This window comes from Clytia hemisphaerica, unplaced genomic scaffold (genome assembly GCF_902728285.1).
Source record: "Clytia hemisphaerica strain Z4C2 unplaced genomic scaffold, Clytia hemisphaerica genome assembly, whole genome shotgun sequence".
NCBI classification, from domain to species: Eukaryota; Metazoa; Cnidaria; class Hydrozoa; order Leptothecata; family Clytiidae; genus Clytia; species Clytia hemisphaerica.
Genome location: NW_027103741.1, coordinates 397,572 through 416,849, shown reverse-complemented (window position 1 = coordinate 416,849; position 19,278 = coordinate 397,572). Strand labels below are relative to the sequence as shown.

Below are 19,278 nucleotides of genomic sequence, written 5' to 3'. Positions count from 1 at the left end.
ATCTATGCCCCGGGGGATATGTCTACCCCGTGCATTTCCGCTGTTTTTATTAAACTGTTGGGACTCGATAAGTCAAGAGACGGACAGTTTAAATAGCGGTAAATTTTGGAGAAGGCTTGCTTTGCTGCGATTTTATTCATTTTATTCATCATCATAACCAGCCATGCAACATAAATGCAGCAGTGTCAGGGTTCCATGTATCTAGCCAGTAGCCATCACTACAAAGAGGACAAAACAATCAGTTGGCGAGGAAATGCCGCATTCGAAATAAACTTAAATGGTAAGAGCTTATTTTTTTCTTCATTTTAAACCCTGTCAAGAGTTGAGACAATCTCGATCTCTGTCAATCGAGCGGAATCGATATCGAACATGCAATCGACAGTCCAGCTCACTACAGTATGCGATTGGGCCATTCTATTTTTAAACCATACAGGCTCCCCAGCAGTTTGCATGAATGCGTGAAAATTGAAAAAACTTCTGTGAACATGAAAATCTACTTTTTGATTGCATGAATAGACGTTATCTACAGACGATAACTAATCAAAACGTTCGATTGTGATCGAAGTACCATCAACTGCTCTAGCTTGGGACTATCTAGCAAAACATGGGACAGCAATTCGGCCACCCTAATTCTTAAAACTAATGTGCACACATTATTATAGCTTATGGTGCTCTCCACCGTTTGAAAACTCACTTTCCCTAATTCCTCGCAGGCAAAAACCCGTTCGTTTACCTCCCAAACAATTTTATACACAACGGTGGAGTGCACATTTTCCCGGCCATTTCTGTCTGAAAAGTTTGAATTACGGGAAAGGTGTATTTCTCTCTTGCACCAAGTAGGCTTTTAAATCGAAATATGAAAAAAATCTGTAGTGGAACACATGCGAATGTCTAGACAGGAGACCCGTCGTGTGTTTTTTTATAATTTGATGTACGCAAGACGGGTTCGAGCTGTGAGTCCAATATGGACCTTTTTTCAAAGAGGACATCCTGTTGAATAATTATGTAGTCCAGCCATAAAAACAATGATAGAGCCATGCATAATTACTGTATCATGCATATTGTAATAATTATGCATGGTTTTATCATTGTTTTTCTGCTGGACTACATAATTATTCAACAGGGTGGCCTCTTTGAAAAAAGGTCTATTGCCAGACGATCTCAATCGAACGGAATCGACGACGATCGAACCAAATCGAACGCAATCGAACGATTGAAATTCGATTGTCGAACGCAATCAAATCTCAATCGAATATTACTGCAATTTTCAGATTCGATTGATATTCGATTGCGTTCGATTGATGTTCAATTGCGTTCGATTGCGTTCGATGGTCGATTCATTGACCCCCAGATTCCCAGATTGTTCATCGCATAATTTCTACGGGAAATTGAAAGTAATTTCATTCGTCTTGTGATGTTTGTGAGCTTGGATGTTAGGAAGCTGCAAAAATAAAGCCAGACGATCTCAATCGAAAGGAATCGATGATCGAACCAGTCGATCGAACCAATCGAATATTACCCAAAATTTTGACGTTCGATTGAGATTCGATTGCGTTCGACAATCGAATTTCAATCGGTCGATTGCGTTCGATTTGGTTCGATTGGTTCGATCGTCGATTCCGTTCGATTGAGATCGTCTGGATATTGGACGATTTTTTACAGTGGGAAATTCGAATTTAGAGCTGTCCTCACTTACTAAAATAAAAACCAAATTTTGAAAGTTGTGCTTTCTCTAAGAAAGTGTGACCAGTAAAAGAATAACAAAATTTGATTGGCTATGTTTTCAACCGTAATTAGGATCTGAGAAATTCAAACTCTCAGCCCTTACCATGCTATACATTTCGCCATCAGTATATAGAATAAGAAATCATAGCATAGATTCCCAGGCTAGCAAATGTCTGGAACGAAAAAGAACAAATTAGTGGCATAACAATGTAATTGTCGAATGCAATCGAATCTTAATTAGACGGCCGATTCTTGGGTAAAATTTATTGTATTCGATTGTGTTGAGTAACCTTCGATTGGTTCGATTATTGTAAATTACCTTCAATTGATGTAATTGAATTAAATTTGATCACTCCTTTAGAGCTTTTTTAGGGTGGACAACTTAGCGCCTAAGTACGGTACGAGAGTGATTAAAATAAAATACAATTGAATCAATTGAATGTAATCTTTCAATCGAAAGGCAAATCCTGGGTAATAATATTTGATTGTGTTGGATTGCATTCAATTGATTCACCGTTTGATTCATTCGATTAACACCGTCTGAATATGTAAATGATACAGGGATGCCCAAATAAACTAACGAACGGACATAATGCAGTTCTATTCTAAGGAGGATTTCTAACAATGTTTTCTAAATGTATTCATAAGAGCGAGTGAGTCAAGGTTATGAAATACGAGGGAGTATGTCATTTACAATGAAAAAACTGTATGAAAACAATTTTGCTTATAATGAGTATTTCGGCTTCCATAAAACGTTTTGGACCGGTTGTATCGGCCTGGACCGGTCCATATCGACCTAGATCTGTCTTACATTGGCCGAATATCATTGTTTTTATTTTAACAGTTTTGTAACTTGACAAAACTGGACCTGGTCATTATTGGCCGAGACAGACAGATAAAAAAATTAACTCCATTAAGAATTAGTGAAAAGTTTAAGTTTATAAGCAAATAAAAACAAAAAAGAATGGTAGATGCTGTGAAATCCAGCAAAGACAGCACAAACAGGGTTGTGATCAACCTGGCACTCTTGAGAAGTGTGAAGTTCCTTGTTGGTGCAGGGGGGGTCAGTGTACCAGAAGGTGGCATGTATCCTGGGGTGGGAAGGTGTTTGAGAAAAAAATTTGTCATGTACTACCTGTGTACTATAATTGGGGTGTTGGGTCCAAAATCGAATTTGATTTTTACTACCTGTGTACCAACATAAGGGTGTTGGGTCCAGAATCGATGTTAAAAGTGTGGAAACAAAAAGGTTCAGAAATTATCTGCTAAAATAGAAATGTAAAGTTGTTCTATTATAAATTGATCAAGCCAAGTTTGTCCAAGATCATTCTTCCAAAATTCTTGAAATGAATAGCATACCGCAGTGAATCTAAAAATAGACATTGATTTTTCTGTTTGACCGAAATTCAATCCCATCACCCTTCGCGTTAACTACGCCTGCATGCAAATTACACTCAACTACAAAGAAAAAGTAATGACTTTCACGACTTTTTAATTAAGACGAAAAGGATTGTGGGATTGATTTTCGGTCAAGTGTTAAAAGTAATAATTATGACGTTTGCATAACGGTGTGCTATTGAAATCCTACTAGATCCCACTGAAATACTCATGCATTTCCACATGGTCTCGCGTAACTTTTGAAAAGTTTGTTTTCTCACGCATTTTGGATTTTTGAGAAAATTTTCGGGCAGGTCTAAAACGCCTAATACCTACTACTTAATACTTACTACATAATACTTAATATTTACTGTATATACCTCAAAATTGCTCCAAAATACCTTTAAAATAATCAGCATGCCCAATTCGACCTAATCTGAAAATTTGGTGTTAAAAAAATTTTAACTTTTTGTCTTACAGTCTTTTGACACTACTAACCCGATCACCATTCCTCACGGACATCTCCATTCCTCACTATTCCTCTTCTATTCCTCACCATTCCTCAGTGTTCCTCGAACATTCCTCAGGAATGGATATTTCAAAACTTTGTTTTAGCATTCCTCATCTATTCCTCGAACGTTCCTGAGGAATGGACATTTATGAAGTTATTCTTAAGCGTTCCACACTCGTTCCTCGAACGTTCCTCAGGAACGGAGATATTTCAACTTCATTTCAGCATTCCTCATCTATTCCTCGAACGTTCCTCAGGAATGGACATTTATGACGTTAATTTTAAGCGTTCCTCACTCGTTCCTCGAACGTTCCTCTGGAATGGACATTTCTGACATTATTTTTAAGCGTTCCTCACTCGTTCCTCGAACGTTCCTCTGGAATGAAGATATTTCTACTTCACTTTATCGTTCATCATCTATTCCTCGAACGTTCCTAAAGAATGGGCTTTCATGGCGTTATTTAAAAGTGTTCCTCGTTTGTTCCTCAGGAAAAGACATTTTCGGAGCTGTTAATACATTTTCATGGATAAGATATTCAATATCAAAAACTTTTATGTCGTTTAAAATTTCAGGCTCTGCCTCCAGAGAAAGAGAGAGGGCTAGCTACTTTTGTCCTTGAGAACACATTAGTAACGGAAGCTAAATTAACCCATATTCGTGCGTCCGTTTGTTACCAACTTTTCTCAAGATTGGCTCATTCAAAGTTTCTGATTTTGGCACAAAGGTGCATGACTAACAAACCCTCGAATGTGACAGAGCCCGATTGGATCATTAGTTCTTTCACTTTTTTGCATGGAAGTAGGGTATTATCGTAGGTAAAAGATGGCTGAAGCAGATTTTTGCAAAAAAGATTTATCAGCTCAAAAAAAGCATCTTTATCTATATAAGAACCACTATTAATAAGCATACATCAATGTTCTTAGCCAAATTACTCAATTTTATTGTTCCAAGGTGGAACAAAAATCCAGTGGGGATGGTTTTGGAGTGCAATTCTTAAACATTGAATCTCGAATGGGGATGAAATTCCGGGGTATTTCCCACCAGGAACGAACTTTTGCAAAATTTTCCAGTAGGGATGAGGTCTCAGTGGGTCTGTGGCACACAGGAGTGTATTTGTGTTTGATCATGAAGTTTTGGTTTCTAAATCTTTTTTTCGGCTTGCAAATACCGATGATTTATTTTGATGTTTCAAAAAACATCTTTCACTTGTCTAATTATAATTATAATTTGAATAATTGCAAAAGAAATAACCAAAAATTGTATTGGGTATAATAAAATACGTAAAGTGATGAACCACTTTACAATATGTCTATTCTGAGGAACGTTTTTGAGGAATAGATGACTCTCTATGAGGAAACAATAAAGTGAAAAAGAAATATCTCCATTCCTGAGGAACGTTCGAGGAACAAAAATAACGTCATGAAACTCCATTTCTGAGGAAGGTTCGAGGAACGAGTGAGGAACGTTTAAAAATAACGTCAGAAATGTCCATTCCTGAGGAACGAGTGAGGGACGCTTGAAAATAACGTCATGAAAGTCCATTCCTGAGGAATGTTCGAGGAACGAGTGAGGAACACCTTAAAATTACGTCAGAAATGACCATTCCTGAGGAACGTTCGAGGAATAGATGAGGAATGCTGAAATGAAGTTGAAGTTGAAATATCTCCATTCCTGAGGAACGTTCGAGGAACGAGTGAGGAAAGCTTAAGAATAACGTCATAAATGTCCATTCCTCAGGAATGTTTGAGGAATAAATGAGGAATGCCAAAACAAAGTTTTGAAATATCTATTCCTGAGGAACGTTCGAGGAACGCTGAGGAATGGTGAGGAATAGAAGAGGAATATTGAGGAATGGAGATGTCCGTGAGGAATGGTGATCGGGTTAGTAGTGTGAAGACATGAAAATATTTTCTTATTTTTTGCTCTTCACTTTATTTTCCCGCGCTTTTTCTATAAAGTTTACAGACTACACACATTTTGTCGAGACACACTTTTTCGTAGGAGAAAAATATTTCGTTTGCTCATATTAGCTTTATTTATAAGAATCAGTCGATCTGAAAATTTAAAATAGGTGAGTATGCCCCTGTTTCATTGGAGCAGACGTAACTGAAGTACAGTAGATGGCAGAGAATATTTAAACATGACTTGATTTTATTACAAACCTGATTTACAAATGACCTTTTCGAGCCAGAATATTGACAGGGTCATTTAATATGGCCTTTTTAAACTTCATTATAATAAGAATTATTAATGTGCTGAATAAGATGCTTTAAATATCACTAGATAGAAATTTCTAGTAGAAAATGCTAAAAGAGAGATTTTTGGAGGTGCTCATTGAACTTTTGCCTATTATTGACAAAGTGACATTATTTGACAAAAATATTATTATAGTTATTGAATATAAAGCCCTACGAACCAATCTTAAGAAGTACTATGACACTGCTCCATATGATGCAGATAATACAAAAGGATACAATTAATGACCTATATTTAATTTTGAAGAGCGTTTAAATAACGTTTTAGCCGATTTGATCTTTATTAAGGAGACAGGGGTGTATAAGAATAATTGATTTGAATATTTACATATGTTTTCTTATAATTAGATCAAAGTCATAAGAGAGAGCAGGAAAAAGAAAAAAACTAAGATAATGACCTTTTGCTTTGTACTTATATGGGGGGAAGAAAATATTTACTTTAATGCAAATATTTAAATATTCTTTTAGATAACACATTGAAAGACTTTAAATAAATATAAAGCAAAGACTTATGTGTTGACATTCAAATTTCACGAAACTTAGAGATTTCGAACATGCGAAGGAGTGTCAGGGCCTTGAAGTTCTGGTCTGTAAAGTATCCAAACGGATTAGGTAGTCAGTATTAAGTAGTAAGTATTAAGTAGTAGGTATTAGGCGTTTTAGACCTGCCCGAAAATTTTCCTGTTTTTCCGATTTTTGGAAAAAAGTTTTCCCAATTACCCGATTTCCTGATTTTCTGAAAAAGGGTTTTCCCGATCTCCCAATTTTTGGAAAAATGTTTCTTTATTTTCCGGATTTTTCTAGGTAGTGCCCGGTAATAAATGGGGGGTATGTGATGGTTTTGGTTTTTTTCCAGGTACTACCCGGTAGTAAATAGGGGTATGGGGTGGTTTTGGGATTTTTCCATGTAGTATTGTGTACTTCAGGGGTGGGTGGGTGTCAAGTTTTGAAAAATACCTTGTAGTACACATACATGCCACCTTCTAGTACACCGACCCCCCCTGGTTGGTGTTGTTGGAATCCAGCAGAAACATTCGAACCGTTGAAGACTTTTGATCCAACTGGAATTGGACATCTTCCATGACAATTGCTTCAAAAATTGCAGACTTGAGGTCTTGGCAAATAACCTTGGACCAGCTGTACGCCTGGTTTGGAATCGGCGTGCAGCTGAGCAGGTACCTCTTTAGTTATTTTACAATTTTTGTCTTGCAATTACTCTGCTTTTGAAAATATGTACCTACTTCGAGCTCTCATTGCCTTCCTTTTTGGACTGCAAATGTCAAATGAGAAAATCCAAGGACAATCATTGTTGTGCTGTAGGCTTACATCAATGACTGATATTTATGTCATGTCGATTTGCTTTCTACCAGGAAAAAATGTCCTCAGTCATTTCAAATGCGTCCAGCTGCTCTACTCTAACAACTGTTACTTGTGATTAGCGGAACAGTGGAAGTCAACCCTGGACCTGGAAAACTCAAACTGCCTTGTGCAGAATGCTCTAAAGCAGTGAAAAGCTCAAAAAAGGCAATCGCATGCGACACTTGTCATCAATGGCACCATTGTAAATGTGTATCCGCGGGGGACCAGGTATATGACTGCTATATGTTAATGATGGAAACCTTGAATGGACTTGCGCCCAATGTGAACTGAAGACGTTACACCAAGCATATTTGACACCTCAATATCATCCATTTCATCAGACGAAGAAGCACCAGCTGATTGTTCCTTTGACATTGCATCAAAAAAGTCCAAAGCCAAAAGACTTCGTTTATGCATCTGTAACTTTCAGAGTATCTACAACAAAAGTAAACTTTTGGAAAAAATAATCAAACAGAATGGCACTGATGTCCTTATACATAGGATCAGAAACACATCTATCTTGTAATATCTTCAACAAGAAATTCCTACCAAAACATTACACTGCTTCGCGCCAAGACAGAACTGATGGCAAAGGAGGTATTATCATCATTTACAAAGAAAGCTTGATAGTCAAAGTAATCACGTGGAAAGCAGGAGAAATTGTATCCATTAAGATAAAAACATTTGAAAAACCTATTTTAATCACAGCATGTTATCGTACGATGTATAATTCCAAAGAGCAGAACCAGGAACTAATTGACAGTTTGAGAAAGATAATAGTAAAACACAAAAACATATCTGTGTGGGTTGGTGGTGACTTTAACCTACCAGACATTGATTGGCATTCAAGTGAAATCACCGTCCACCAAGTATGTAAAAGAACTTAATGAGAACTTTCTTAATCTTTTTGACAATATGAACCTTACTCAACCAGTAAATTTTACTACACGTAAAAATGCAACACTGGACCTATTGCTAACAAATCGTACAGAATTTCTAGAACGTTGCAAACGACATTTTATGTCATCCCATCCAAATCAAACCTGTCCAGCGACAGATTTACATCTGGAAGAGAGCAGATCTACCATCATTGAGAGAAGAGATTTGAAATGAAATGAGAAATCTTATTGAAACAGAGTCAACAGAAACACCAGTAAACAATCTATGGTTATGTTTTAAAACCTTCTTCTCAAAGCTCTGAATGACCAAACCAACTAAAATGTTGTCTACTAGATACACTCAACCATGGTTTAACATAAATTGTAAACGTGCAAAAAGAAAAAAAAGGCGTTTCCATGTTTACAAAAGAACAAAACTCGAAAACGATCGTAATAAATAGAAGCAGAAAAAGCAGCAAGACAGACCTATAACAACACATACAACATTTACATCAGAGACAATATATTAAATGACAAAAAGAACAGCAAAGGATTCTTCTCTTTCATTAAATCAAAAAAATAATATCACCTGAGTTAGCCCATTATTTGACAACGGTCGTATTCAAACAGAGGATTCTGACATTGCTGAAGTTTTAAATAAACAATTTGCAAGCGTTCACTCTGTAGACGGTAGACAACAGAATTTCGCCTGAAATCAGCGATCCACAAGGCCCACCAATCAGACAAATCACCTTCACCAAAAACGGCATTCTTAAACTTTTAAAGGATCTAGATCCAAACAAAGCCAGCGGTCCAGACGACATTTCAACAAGGATCCTCAAAGAATGTGCAGATGAGATCTCAGACTTTTTTTTATTATTATTTACCACATCATTTCGTCAAGGGCAAATACCAAATGATTGGAAACAAGCCATTATTACCCCATTATACAAAGGTGGGAATAAAAACCGCTCAAAACCAGAGAACTAAAGACCTGTTAGTTTAACTTCCACAACCTGTAAAATTATGGAACATATTATCCACACACACATAATGTCACATTTTGATCAAGAAAACATACTTTCCGATACTCAGCACAGCATGGTTTTAGAAATTAAAGATCTTGCGAAACCCAACTCATTCAAACTATCCACGATATCGCAAAAGCAGTTAACAACAAAGAACAGATTGATTCTGTTATGCTGGATTTCAGCAAGGCTTTCGATAAAGTAGGGCACCGAATATTATTGCTCAAACTACAGGATTATGGTATAAATGGCGACATATTACATTGGATAACAGACTTTCTTCAAGATCGAACCCAACGCGTTGTTGTTTGAGGAAAATTGTCTAAACGAACAGCAGTCATGTCAGGTGTCCCCCAAGGTACCGTTCTTGATCCCCTCCTCTTTCTTGCCTACATAAATGACATGCTACATGAGACAGACTCAAAACTGGCTTTATTTGCTTCTGACTCCTATCTTTACTGAAAAATACAATTTATCAAAGATTGCGAGCAACTACAGTCTGACGTAGAAAAACTTGCTGATTGGGAGAAAAAGTGGAGCATGGAGTTTCACCGAGAGAAGATTTTAAGGATAACAAATAAACGAAATGTAATTGATTCAGAATACCAGATACAGGGACAACAGATTGAGATAGTAAAAAGACGAAATATGTTGGTGTAACCATGCAGAAGGATTTTAAATGGAATACTCACATTTCTAACATAATATGTGCTAAAGCAAATAACACAAGATTCTTTTTGCAAAGAAACTTGGTTAAAAGTCATTCAGAAACACGACTCAAGTGCTAAAAAATCTTTATCAGACCCACTCTAGAGTATGCTTCCACAGTTTGTGATCCAACGGAAAATGAAACATTGAAATTAAAAATTGAAATTGTTCAGCGAAAATGCCTACAATGGATCTTCAACTCATGGCAAGGAACAGTTAGTCCAACATCATTAAGAGAAACTGCTAAACTTAAAACATTAAATGAATGAAACAGCATAGCTCGAGTTAGAATGTTGTATGAGATCTACTACAAAACAAAACATGTAAACAAAGAAATGATTCCAGAGAAACAAAGGTGTGTTAATCTTAAGTTTAACCAAATTATGGGGAGGATACAGATCTATTTGATTTCTTTTCTACCTAAAACCATCGAACTATGGAACAAATTACCAACCAAATTGACCAGCATAAAGGATCTGGAAGACTTCAAGAAAGAAGCTGAAAAATTATCAACTAGTACTTTATAGATTTTTGTTAGTTACTGGTTTTGAGAAACCATAGCCTAGCTAAGCCTTATTTCACAAGCAAGCACAAAGCCTGTGTAGTCTATACTCTAATCAGAATTCCAATATACTCTAAATTTTTGATAAGCCTATCAATTAAGCCTCTGTTTCATGTCAAACTAATAAACAATTTCACTTAATCTTGAATAATTTCCGGTTAACTAACCAACAATGCTAGTTCCTTTCTTTTCTTAATAAATTACGCCACAGAAGAAATATTTTTAGATTTTTTTTAGCCTAAATTATTTTATCAACCTTTATACATACAAAATAAATTAATTTTCATTATTTATTATTACTCTAGGGGCTGAGTTAGGTCCCGTATGCGCATCGGCGTATAGTCATTTTTTCTTTTGATCATGAAAGTATAGTCCTTGAAGAGTCAGAAAACGTGTGTGGCGTTATTTGGATCAGGCTCAAATTTCCATAATGGCGGATTTTAGATTTCAACCCTTTTTAGCCCTCTTGCTTGAAAAGAAATTTTCTTTTGACTTTAAACATAGACATATTATATACCAATCGATCACAAATTTTATGCTGATTAAGAAAAAGGTCAGAATCATGGTCTGAAAATTTTGTTATCTGGAGATATGAAGCACTTTCGATTTCGATTTTTTGAAATGACTACTTTTGGTTCCAGATTTGCGTGGCTTTAACATTTGATTGGCTTACTTAATTTACTTGAAATTTTCGGAGGGTCTTGCCTACCGTTCAAATAATAAAATTCAGGAAAAGTTTTTTTCTACATGAATTTCGAAATCCATAATGGCGGATTCAAAATTTTCTTTCGTCACATGGGCTCTTAGGCTCTGCTAGGCTAAGAAAAATATTTTTTGAGCTTAAAACCCTGCATATTATACACCAATCGATCAGACATTTTATGCTGATTAAGAAAAAGGTCAGAACCATGGTCTGAAATTTTTTCTATCTCGAGCTATGAAGTACTTTCGTTTTCAAAACTTAGAAAACGTAAGTACTTCGTATCTCTTGATAACGAAATTTTCAGACCATGGTTCTGACCTTTTTCTTAATCAGTATAAAATTTCTGATCGATTGGTATATAGTATGCATGGTTTTAAGCTCAAAAAATATTTTTCTTAGCCTAGCAGAGCCTAAGAGCCCATGTGACTAAAGAAAATTTTGAATCCGCCATTATGGATTTCGAAATTCATGTAGAAAAAAAAATTTTCCTGAATTTTATTATTTGAACAGTAGGCAAGACCCTCCGAAAATTTCAAGTAAATTAAGTAAGCCAATCAAATGTTAAAGCCACGCAAATCTGGAACCAAAAGTAGTCATTTCAAAAAATCGAAATCGAAAGTGCTTCATATCTCCAGATAACAAAATTTTCAGACCATGATTCTGACCTTTTTCTTCATCAGCATAAAATTTGTGATCGATTGGTATATAATGTCTATGTTTAAAGTCAAAAAAAAATTTCTTTTCAAGCAAGAGGGCTAAAAAGGGTTGAAATCTAAAATCCGCCATTATGGAAATTTGAGCCTGATCCAAATAACGCCACACACGTTTTCTGACTCTTCAAGGACTATACTTTCATGATCAAAAGAAAAAATGACTATACGCCGATGCGCATACGGGACCTAACTCAGCCCCTAGAGTATATGATGCTATATCACTTCTAATGTTTTCATTTTATTATTTATGTTACATTGCCAAGAATAACTTTTTAAATAAGTTTATGCTAATTAAATAATATAAATAGACTTGAGTTGGCCAATCTGAACCAGACCTGGCCAATCTAGGCCGATCCTAGCCAATCTTGAATGTGCTCTAAATCACTTGCAGGGACACATATGATAGTAATTGGTTATCAAATTATTCAATAACAAACAAAGTACTCAAACGGTCATTGAGTCTGATTGAGTCTTTGAGGGACGGTTGTTGAGAAAGTGATAGAATACTCACAATTTTTTTGAAATTTTGATATTCTAAATTCGATTGTTAATAATTTCAATAATTAAGAATTTCAAATTTTTTTTCTGTCTAATTCTTTTAACCAAATAATCCCAGATTTGAAAATTAAAAAATCGCTTTTCAATAACTTCAGCGGGGATTCTTTTCTCTTGAAAATTGGTTGAGAGGTAGGTTTTAGTTATAGAATTGGAATGGGATAATAATAAATTCAATTATTGCCCAATTCAATACACCTTTTCGACTGTAGCTGCCAATTGCCGCACAGGCATTTTTTACCACCCTAAAACTGTCCTAGTCTTTTTTTCGCACCAATAGACAATAGAAAGTGAAAGAAAAAAATAAATAGACATAAAAAATAGGACTAAAAAATAACAATAGTAAGGAATGTACAAGACACAAAAGGAAATGACAAAGCTGAAGACAAAAGTCTGAGATAAGGTGTGGTACATCAAGGATCAGGTGTGGTATATCAAGGGAGTAAAACCAAAGGAGTATAACACAATTTTAATAGATTTCATAAGTTTTAGATATATTGAGAGTAAACTGCAATACTGCCCTGGTTTTTGTTTGACAATAGTCACATTATCATTTACGAGGCTCATATTTGGTTTGACAGCAACCAACTCAAAACTAAGACAGCTTAGAAAATAATTATTCTGCAAATCTGATCCTTGGTGCTCAAACAACCAAATGCAAGCAATCTTGGTTTACAATCCCAATGCCTAACCACTTGCGTCATCAACACTTCTAAACAATCAAAGCCATCAATTGTAGGGAGGATAGGACAAGATTTCCCACAAATTCTTAAAACTCACCTTTTGTAATTTGAAAGCCCCTACTTTAAATAAGTAAATAGCTACTTTTTGTGAAGAGTGATGAAAACCAAAAGTTTTTTTATTGATGTCCACTGTTAAGCTGATTATGTGCATATTTTACTTACTTCTGCCTGGGTTTCCAGCATTAGTATTCTATCTGAAATTTCATCATTTGCAGCACTGTTACTGATACTAATTCTGATAGTGATAAATCTGGGGTATGAATATCTGTTTCTCATAAAATATCTTTCAATTACCTAGGGACCTCAAGACTTTGAGATGGGGAAGTATTTTCAGATGGAATATTGATATATTTTATTGATATATTGATATACTTATTACTCAATTAAACAGCAATAAACCAGCTGCGCTGGAAGGTCAGCCCTAAAGGATAAGATAGATCAAAGGATAAGCTGGATCAAGAGAGAGTAGCAAAAAGGATGTGATCACAAGATAACGATAAACTACTCTTGGAGGTGGCTTAGGCAAAATTGGTGCAAAAATCGCCAACATTTTGTCAGGGTCGATTACACACATTTTTTATAAGCAACCGAGTTCCTTAGGCTCAGGCCTCAATATGAACCAAAAAATTAAGGACGTTGCTTATCAGCAACCACGAGGCCTCAAATCCAAATTAGCAACTTTTTTCCTCAGCAATAAAAAATAACTTTGACACAACTTAGAAAGAAAGCCTTGAAAATCTTCGAAAAATGCCTCTACTGCCCATTCAAAATTGAAAAATTGTTGAAAAATGCAAAAATGTGCTTGAAAATCTTTAAGCAACCTTACAAGCAACCTTACAAGCAACTTTGAGCCTGGATTTCGAAAAACCCTTAGCAACTCCAGGCCTGACCCGAAAAATGGAGTTGCTTATTATAAAAATAATGTGTAACAAGGTTTGAAAAAATTTTATTTTTCACATAAATTTTGAACAATGTTGTTTTAGATAATCATATAATTGTCTACAAATATTACCTTAAGTGGATAAATTTTGGCGGGGATTAAATTTGGCGAATTTGGCGATTTTGGCCAAAATTCGCCAAATTAAATCCTCGCCAAAATTTCCAAATTCGGCAATTCGCCAAATTAAATCCCCGCCAAATTTAACAAAAATAGAATTATGTGAAAAATAACAACTTTTTAGCATATTTTTGATTAATTTTCACCCACTTCAGTGTGACAAAATTTCCAATTGGCCAAATTAAATCCTCGCTAAATTTTACGATATTGATCTATCGCCAAATTAAATCCCCGCCAAAAATCGTATTTTGGCCAATCTTCAAATTAAATCCACGCCAAAATTTATTCACTTAAGGTAACAATATTACTATTGTACAATATTAATTACTTCTTTGCAATACATTTAAAATATGTAATACTTTCTAGTTGAAATAAAGTCTTTAATTATTGTCCAATACCAACGTCATTCCAACAGCAATAATTCCAATAACAAGACATTGAGTTAGATACAGGATAGGTATACTGAACCAAAAATCCATTGCAGCATCATAATAGTCCAATAACGAATAAGCTTTGAAAAAACATTGGTCAATCTAATCATGAAACGTGATAGTGTTTAGTAGGATACGTGAACGTGTGTATTTTCAATTATACCAGCATAATAGTGGCGTTAAAATTTAGCAAATAGATGGTCGCCGATTGAATTTCTGTAAAAAAAAGATATTTTAAAATATTTTCTTCAAATTAAAAACAAGAGTTGACTTTATTGATAGGGTAGCATGTAGAAAGTAATCATTGTAGTAAACTCTCACTTTTTTGACATTATATTATTCATCAAAATATCAATTGACCACTATTCAAACTTTTAATGTAGGTCACTTTTGAGGCTTCATTGATTTTAAAGCCTGAAGGGCTAAAGCAAAATCTTTAACCTTTCCTGGACAAGGAAAAGTGAAGCCACTAAACTCAATGTTTATAGTACCTTGTTTCGATTTTTGTAGTGTCGATATTCGAACTATTGGATGGGAAGCAATATTTCCGTTGTTGATAAAGAATCATGATATTTGGTTATTGATTGATCCCTGCAACAACAACAAAACAATGACCAGGCGATCTCAATCGAATCGAACGGAATCGATGATCGAACCAGTCGAACCAAATCGAACGCAATCGACCGATTGAAATTCGATTGTCGAACGCAATCGAATCTCAATTGAATATTACCGAAATTTTCAGATTCGATTGATATTCGATTGCGTTCGATTGATGTTCGATTGCGTTCGATTGAGATCGTCTGGAGTTGATTGTCTATTTTTTGCCGCCATCTTTGTTTTGACAGTTAGAAAGCAGTATGGTCCGATCAACAATACGCTTCCGAACCGGGCAACGTTTTCCGATAACAACGACAATAAACTACGACAATCGAACTAGTCGAACAACAATCGAACCAATCGAATATTACCAAGAATTTTGACTTTCGATTGCGTTAGACAATCGAATTTCAATTGGTCGATTGCGTTCGATTTGGTTCGATCGTCGATTCCGTTCGATTGAGATTGTCTGGCAATGAAGATATTAAAGTCCCATACACAGGTAAATAATAACAACATGAACAAAATCACTTCACTCTTTAAAACTTAGATCATTCATGATTAATTGCTCACGGTACAGTCCTATACTTTTGATCAAATATTTTGTACGTTAAAGTAATGAAACAGAACGCTTGCTAACTAGCTAACAAATCCCTTTTATTCTTTCATTGAGACAAAAGACTATCATAGATTTTTAACGTTCTTTGAGAGATGGCTGGACGAATAATTGAACCTTGTAAAAAGACATTATTCAAATGAAAATGGAAAGACTATAAAATGATTGCTTTCTAAGATATACCTAGAAACACACGTTAAAGTGTCTGCGTTGGCAAATTTTGATGGATCAAAAAGAGACATTTAGCTTACCTATCACTTTGATGAACTCTTTCAGTATTCAGGTGTGAAGAAACGAACCAATGGTTTAAAAGTACCTATCCATGATGAGTGAAATGATTGAAAACATTGTACAAAAGCAGGAAGGCGATGGTAATACCAAGCTCAAACGATGCAAAGCCATGGACTTTTTCGATACTATAAACATGTAACACCAGATACTAAAACAACAATAAACAATCAAAGAATTACCAACATTTTCATTTCAACACCAAATTCATTCATATATTATATACACTTTGTCCATTATTCTTTTGTCAATAGGACAGAGATTTGAGTGTTCATTTTTAGTAAATTTTGCAGAATTTTGATTTATAATAAAGAGACTTATATGCAAAAAAGAAAATATATGAATATGCTATCTTTTTTGAAAATAACCTTGACAAGGAATCAATAATAAACTTTGAAATAAACCAAGTACTCTCACCTCAAGAAGATAATGAAAGTTGACCGTTGAGACTGATCGAGATCCTCTTGCTTCTTGTCCATGAGTGTCATGAGATTTGAAACAACTTAGCCAGCTACTAGTGCGAATCAGCTTTAACATTTAATAAAATAGTTCACAGTACGCTTCGGAAAAGGTGGCGCAATATAAGGGAGATAACGGCTGATGTAATAATTAAAGCGCAGCTCGGCACATACAAATTCTTGTTTCGGATTTTCTAAATCAAATCGGGAAAATCGGAATTAGACTGAGGAGTCTTAACGGTGACGACGACCAGCGGGAAAAAAATCGCGGAACAGATTTGAAGGGTCACCAGGACTGACCAATAATCTCGTTAAAAACTTAAAAAAGACGTAGAGAAAAATTAAATTTTACTTTACCATACTACTTCTAACGAAGTTTAAAGTCACCCATAGCATTTAGCTATCATCTTCTTTCTTTTTTATAAAATTCTCAAAAGAAAACTTAAAATTAAAGCAAGCTGGGGGTTTATATCTAATTGAGTTGTTCATCTTCGATTTACAGGTAACTGAAAAAAATCGCATTTCAATTTACTTTTGAAGTTAAAGTCAGAAAAATTTAAAACTTAAATTTTTAACATTAGAAAGAAAAAAACTACTAGCTCAGAAAATTTATACTTTTGAGGTATAAAAATTTGTTGACCAATTAAAGAGAATGTGTCAAGAAGGATGTACACATACTTAAAATACCTAAAGACCAGTCTAGTTTCAGGTACCTGAAGCAACAAGCTCAATGTCATCAACAGGAAAATTGATATATTACCCTTTGTTTTTATAATTTAGAATGTGATGGGAAGTGGAAAGTAGCAGCTATCACTCAATGATCCGTTAATCAATCACCCACCGTAACAAGCGGTAGACTGTGTTGCAAGTTTTCAAGCAATTTTTCAGGTGAGTGTAATCTTTTAGTCTGGTAAGCTCAAAAAGACCCAAACCTTTAAAAAGTAATAATCCAATTGCAACAGACTATAAATTGTATCAAGGTTTTCTAAAAAATTAAAAAATCTAAGATTTTTTAATTTTTGAAGATAATCAATGTGGTACCACAAATCAGAATGATGTTTGAAGCTATTTTCTTTAAGATCAGTTTCTCTATTTGTCCCTTTGTTGACCTAATAAAGCTCGAATTGAAATGTTAGTTTGCTGTCACCTACCTGGAAAGCTACCAATCTACCAAATAGATATTTACAAGCATTTTAAAGAAAATTTTTCCCAGAACCTTTATTGTATCCGTCTCGTACTATCTTAAAGCTTAAGAATCTTGAAGTTCCTTTTAGCTCCTCGTTTTCATTTCAATATTACCCAACTGTAAACGGGACTGCGAGCCAACATTTTTAAAGTTTGTTTTCTTTTTTTTTAGCATCTAAAAGGAACTGCCATGTCAGCAAGTATTCCATGACCAAAAATTATGTATGAAGCTGTGCTCGAAGTTTCCAAATTTTCAAGTAAGTTTTCAGGTGAATTCTAACCCTGGCGGGAACTAATTTTGGCAGAGTTGGCGAATTTAGACGAAATTCGCCGAAATTCGTTCCCACCAAAATTAAATATTTTGCCCACTCACCAAAATAGATTCCTGTCAAAATTAAATTTTTTGTTTCCTTGCCTAAATAACCCCTGAAACTCATCAAAATTGCTCAAAATAAGGCAAAATAGAACAGATTTAAGCTGTCATTTGCCAAAATTAGTTCCCGCCAAAATTAAAAGTTTTTAGGATATTTCCTGCCCGCAAAAATTAGTTCCAGTCAAAAAAAATCTGATATAGCTTAATATTAGTTTTTGCGGAATTGACTTTTTTTCATTTAAATCTTCCAAATCTAATACCTTACGTAATCTTTTATTGTGTGTACTAATTCTCACATTTTATGTCTACCACAAAAAATATAAACTTTTGCCATGAACTATAAACTATAGAATTAATACTACAGAGAGAAAACTTCTGGATCAAAAAACTGAGAACCCTTGCACCTCATGGGTTGAACCAAGAACTCAATCTTCTCCAACCGAGCGCCTAAGTCTGATTTACACGTTCATTTTAGACCAAATTTAACTTATCAGATGGCCCCATTTACACCAACCCATTTTCAAGCCGAAATCGCCTAAAATGACGTATTTGTCCAATTTGACGTCAAATAATTTTGTATAAAAACGCTTTTTTTTTCTACAGAAATATCATTCACTTGAGAACGGACCGAGTCCGAAACATGTCGGGAAAAATCAAAATATAATAGCCGCATTCTTTTCACCGTTCAACATTTGATGAATTTATTTTTATAACAAAGGTGCAAAACTCTCGAAAAATGGTATTAAATTTAAGAGTTTTTCACTGAAATCTCTCGAGAAATTGCTCAAAATCACTGTTTTCCTAGTTTCACTTTTCCTTTTATTACAATAAAAAGTGCAGTCCCACATTAAAATATCCCTGTTCAATTTCAACCAAATAATATTCTTTAGTTATTCTACGAGGGGGGCAATCAAAAGGAGGGGGAGAAAAATAGCTCCAAAAAAACGAGAGTGGGGAGAAAAAATCTGAGGAAAAAAATTTTTCTCAATTTTTTTACTTGATAATATTCCACTCACGAATATCTTTTTAACGAGCACAAAACCGCAACTTGATTCGAATTCTATCAAAAGTTACAGTCATTTTTTTCTCCAGCTGCAAATTATTTCGAGACAGACTTTAGAAACAGTATTATGTTATGAGCAAAAAATCAAA

At 34.9% G+C, this 19,278-nt stretch overlaps 2 long non-coding RNA genes across 2 annotated transcripts; one reads left to right on the top strand and one right to left on the bottom strand.

Moving 5' to 3' along the window:
* The first annotated feature begins 76 nt into the window (after positions 1-76).
* Positions 77-18,587, top strand: LOC136805215 (uncharacterized). Its single transcript, XR_010846359.1, has 3 exons — positions 77-280; positions 17,349-17,456; positions 17,926-18,587. It is a non-coding gene; the product is annotated as an uncharacterized lncRNA (long non-coding RNA).
* Positions 14,373-16,114, bottom strand: LOC136805216 (uncharacterized). The gene is made up of 3 exons (XR_010846360.1): positions 16,074-16,114; positions 15,098-15,197; positions 14,373-14,822 (listed from the first exon to the last, which is right to left on the bottom strand). It is a non-coding gene; the product is annotated as an uncharacterized lncRNA (long non-coding RNA).
* Positions 18,588-19,278: the final 691 nt, after the last annotated feature.